The 4,820-nt window shown below is 36.7% G+C and overlaps 1 pseudogene; it reads right to left on the bottom strand.

Moving 5' to 3' along the window:
- Positions 1-4,820, bottom strand: part of LOC106735389 (serine/arginine repetitive matrix protein 1-like) — a 16,541-nt pseudogene that overhangs the window by 3,769 nt on the left and 7,952 nt on the right.

The following is a 4,820-nucleotide window of genomic DNA, read 5'->3' as shown; positions in this document are numbered from 1 at the left end:
CAAATTTACTTTGCTCATGTCTACTTTTCTTTCCAGGATTCTGCAAATTTTAGCTGCTTAAGTAGTTTCTTTTATTTGTAGCTGTTCCACACTTGTTCTGCGGAAGACTCTCATATCTATCTTGCTGCCTTGCTCAGAGATGGCTCCCTATCCCTGGACAAGCCTTTCTTAAAGCCAACTGTGGCATGATAGCATAACCTAACTATGGTAGCAAAACGCATCCCATTTTTAGTACCATGGATTATACAGCACATTTACGCAGGAGTGGGCAATCTTACAGGCCAATCTAGAATTCTATCACCGAAGTCTAAAATGTATTTTAATTTGTCATCCATATTATATGTCCTATTTTTAACCTCTGGAAGCTTGTAGAATTTTCTACTGTACTCCGGTTTCTGAAAGTTTGCTATTTGCCTTTGTATGAGTCTATTTTTAATCTATTATGCTACATATCACGTAAGCCATTTTGATATACAAACTCACATCAATTTATTTGAGTATTTTCATTGAAAATTTTCTCTCTTCATTTTTCTCTGTTCTTGCTTTCTGGAACAATACTTATCTGGATGCTGGTCTAAAGAATTGATTAGTCCTTTAATTCCCTCCCATCCCTACTCCATTTTTCATCTCTGATTTTTGGTCTACTTTGTCTTAAGGATGTAATGTTTTCTCTTATTTCTCCGAGAATATTAATGAGGGTTTTCTTTTTGGAGTATTCTTTCTATAGAGTCATTTTCTCCAAGTTACTTTTACATTGTTGTTAGAGGCTTTCCTCAGATAAATATGATATTTGTGCTGATAAGTAAGGCTTGTCAACTATAGAATTTACTGTAGAGGGAGCTTTTTTAAATTTAATTTTATTTATTATTTTTTTTACTGTAGAGGGAGCTTTTTAAATTTAATTTTATTTATTATTTTTTATTGTTATTTTAATTTGACCAGAGAGAAACAAGAAAAGTGAGAGGGTAAGCTGCCAGGTCGAACTCGAACAGCGGTCAGCCATGTGGGAATCTAATGCTTTAACCACCACATCGCCTGTTGGCCTCCTAGAGGGAGCATTTTTTTGCCATTATATTAAGGAACCCCCAAAAGCTAGTATCTTTAAGTCTTTCCTATTAGACAACACAAATAGTCCTGGAAAGATATCCTCAAACTTTTAAAATCTCTGCCCAGAGTTTTTTGACCTAGTTTTCATCTCCTTGGAGCTGAATAGAGAATTAAAATTAAGGGTATATATTCATGAAAATATTTCTGACATGCAAACCTCTAGGTTGTGGCATCAACATTAACATGTGCTATAGTTTTCTGCCTCCACACCAGGTAGAATACTTAGAACATACTCTTTGTCTATTGAAGTTCTATCATTCTTCATAGCTAAGTTCAGATGACCTGCCTGGAAATAATCCTTCTCACTTTTGTAATTGTTTAAAATGTGATTCATAGCATTTGTAGCACCCTAATCATATCTGCCCTGAATTGCATATAATTATTTCCTTATCTCCACCAGGATAAACTCTTTAAGGGTTATGACTATGATTACGCAATGGAATTTCCTATCACAATGTCCCGTGCTTGAGGACTTTTAACAATATGAATAAATGTCATACCGGATAGTGATTACAAAGATTACATTACATTCTACAACACACATCTCTACTTATACCTCTACTTTAGGACCTTCTGGAAAGATGTTTTCAATCTTATGCATTTGGTTCTAGGGAAATATTTCAGAAAAGTGCATATGTGATCGGAAATGTAACAGGAAAAGAGAAATGTAATGGCCTAACTTCTTGTGTCAAGCAATTCCCTAGGAAAAGTGGAAATATATGGATATTTAGATAATACTTTTTCTGCTTCCTTTTACAAACCATTGCCAGATTATTATCAGAAACTTTCAGGATGGTAAGTATTACCAATTTAAAAATAATTTGGTATCAATTACAAGCATGAACTATTTTATGAATGGTTGACAATGCATATAAGATGTTTAGTCATTCTCATTCAGTCTGCATTCATATGGCAATTCAATCTGAGCATCTTAATGGTTTTCTTTTTTTTTTGGAGAGGTTTTTGCTATAGGGCGCATGTACTCGCCAGACAGACAGAGAGAGACAGAGAGACAGAAAGCAAGAAATCAGGCCCCAGGGTGGATGGCCACACCGCAATCCCTTCTCCTCTGTTCTCCTCTCGGGATCTTGGGCACATGCACACACACACCTGGCGTGAGTTTTAAGCCACTGGGTCTGGGATGTGAACCGTGGTCGACTACATGGGAGTCCAGCAACATGGCCATTACGCTAACTATTGGTCGCTTAATGGGATGTTCAAAAATTTTACTTTTTATCCTAGAAAATCCTTTTCTCATTTGAAAATTTTATTTTTCATCCTCGAAGACCCTTTTCTCACTATTATCAGTGCAAACAGGTAGCTAGATTATCAGAAGAATTTTTCCCTATTTTAGCTTATGAATTTTTATGGACCTTCATTCTCTTGATTTAAGTTTATAAATGTGAAAAATAAAAATACCTTCAATATCAATCGTCAAATCTCTTTTTTAAAAAAATCTTGAAAGAAGCAACTTCTAGAAGCTATTATTTTTCCCTGCTTTCGAATTCATAACAGGGATTATATAAGCACATTTCAAACCACTTCCCATTTACTTTTTCTCTAATTCTTACTTAATTTCTTCATCCTTCAAGTCTCAGCATGAAAATATTTTATCCTCTTTACCAAGTAATCTACATTAAGTGCAAGAATTTTGGAACTATAAAACAGATAAAAAAAGAGAATTAAAATGTGTAATTACATCATTCAGAGAGAATAATTTAATATTTTAAGATATTTCCTTCCAATCCTCTTTTTATTTTTTTGGAGAGGTTTTTGCTATAGGGCACATGAGCTTGCCAGAAAGACAGAGAGACAGAAAGTGAGAAATCACCCCCCCAGGGGGGATGACCATGTCACAATCCCTTCTCCATTCTCTTCTCAGGATATGGGGCATTCATGCACAGGCTCCCGGCATGAGTTTAAGCCACTGAGTCTGGGACTTGAACCACAATTGACAACATGGGAGTCCGGTGACATAGCCATTACACCAACTGCTGGTCCCCCAATCCTCTTTTTGAGAACAAATATATACATAATTTAAATTTTAAAATTATTTATGAAGTTATATCAATATTTGTATGATTTGAATATGTGCCCCCAAAATTCCCATGTTGATATTTGGTTGCTATCGCAACAGTATTAAGAGAATGGAAACTTAATTTGACTATGGTGGAAAAGGGGCAGCCAGTAGCATTGATAGTTAAGGCTCTAGAACTCTACACCGCTGACTACGTAGTGTAAGTTCAGATTTAGCAGCTTGAAAAACATGATAGGGGTGTGTATGTGTATGCGTGCATGCCCAAAATCCCAAGAGGAGAATGGAAGAGAAGGGATTGTGATGTGGTCATCTCCCCACAGTGTAGTCATTCCCTCTGGGTGGTGCTTTCTCATTTTCTCTTCTCTCTGTCTCTTTCCAGTGAGTACATACAACCTATAGCAAAATAAAATAAAATAAAATAAAATAAAATAAAATAATAAAATAAATGGCAGATCCTTTAATAGGTAATTAGGATTAGCTAAAATCAGAGTAGGGCCCCTATGTTTGAATACTGGTGGCTTCATAAAAAGAGGGAACAAGACCAGCACTGACACATGTCCTTTCCTATCACCATGTGTCTCAGAACTTTGCAGAGAGCTCCCATAAACAGAAAGACCCTCACCAGATACTGTCCTTTGAGCCTGGATGTCCAGAACAGTGAGCTGAATAAACTTTATTTTCATAAACTATCCTGTCTGTGATATTCAGCTATGGCAACAGAAAGAAGCACTCAAGCAAATATCTGGAATTATTTGAGTTAAATAATTTGAGTTATATTAAGGGTATTTTTCCTTACTGAAATGTTTTTCAGGAGATAGTAAAGACTAACTTTTCTTTCTTTTTCTTTTCTTTTCTTTTCTTTTCTTTTCTTTTCTTTTCTTTTCTTTTCTTTTCTTTTCTTTTCTTTTCTTTTCTTTTCTTTTCTTTTCTTTTCTTTTCTTTTCTTTTCTTTTCTTTTCTTTTCTTTTCTTTTCTTTTCTTTTCTTTTCTTTTCTTTTTGTTTGTTTGTTTGCTGTAGGGTGCATGTGCATGTGCTTGCCAGAGAGAGAGAGAAAGAGAAAGGGAAAGTGAGAAATCTCTTCCTCAGTTGGCATTGGTGGGGGATGAAGGCCATGCTGCAATTCCTTCTCCATTATCCCCTTGGGATTTAGGGTATGACACACATGCTCCCAGCATGATTTTTAAGCCACCAGGTCTGGGACTCCAATGGTGCTATTGGCCATGTGGGATCCAGCCACCTTAACCTCTGCACTACCTGCTGTTCCAAGACTATAATTCCTTTCTTTTAAAAAATTTTTATTTATTCTTTTTTTTTTTTTTTTAATTTTATCAGAGAGAGACAGAGAGAGAGAGGGATTAAGAAACAGAAAGTGAGAAAGGAAGCCACCAGGTCCAGGACTTGAACAGTGGTTGCCCATGTGGGAGTACCCAGTGCCTTAACCACCATGCTACCTGATGGTCCCCCAAGACTATAATTTCTTAAGTCAAACTTTTCTGGGTTAAAATTTCACCTCTCTGGGAACCAGCAGTTAGCGTAATGGCTATGTCACTGGACTCCCACGTAGTCGACCGCGGTTCGTGTCCCGGACCCGGTGGCTTAAAAAAACTCACGCCGGGCGCGTGTGCGTGCGTGCCCAAGATCCCGAGAGGAGAATGGAGGAAAAGGGATTGCGGC

The sequence above is a fragment of the Tupaia chinensis genome, unplaced genomic scaffold, assembly GCF_000334495.1.
Source record: "Tupaia chinensis unplaced genomic scaffold, TupChi_1.0 Scaffold000369_1, whole genome shotgun sequence".
NCBI lineage: Eukaryota > Metazoa > Chordata > Mammalia > Scandentia > Tupaiidae > Tupaia > Tupaia belangeri.
This window is presented reverse-complemented; position numbering and strand designations above follow the sequence as displayed.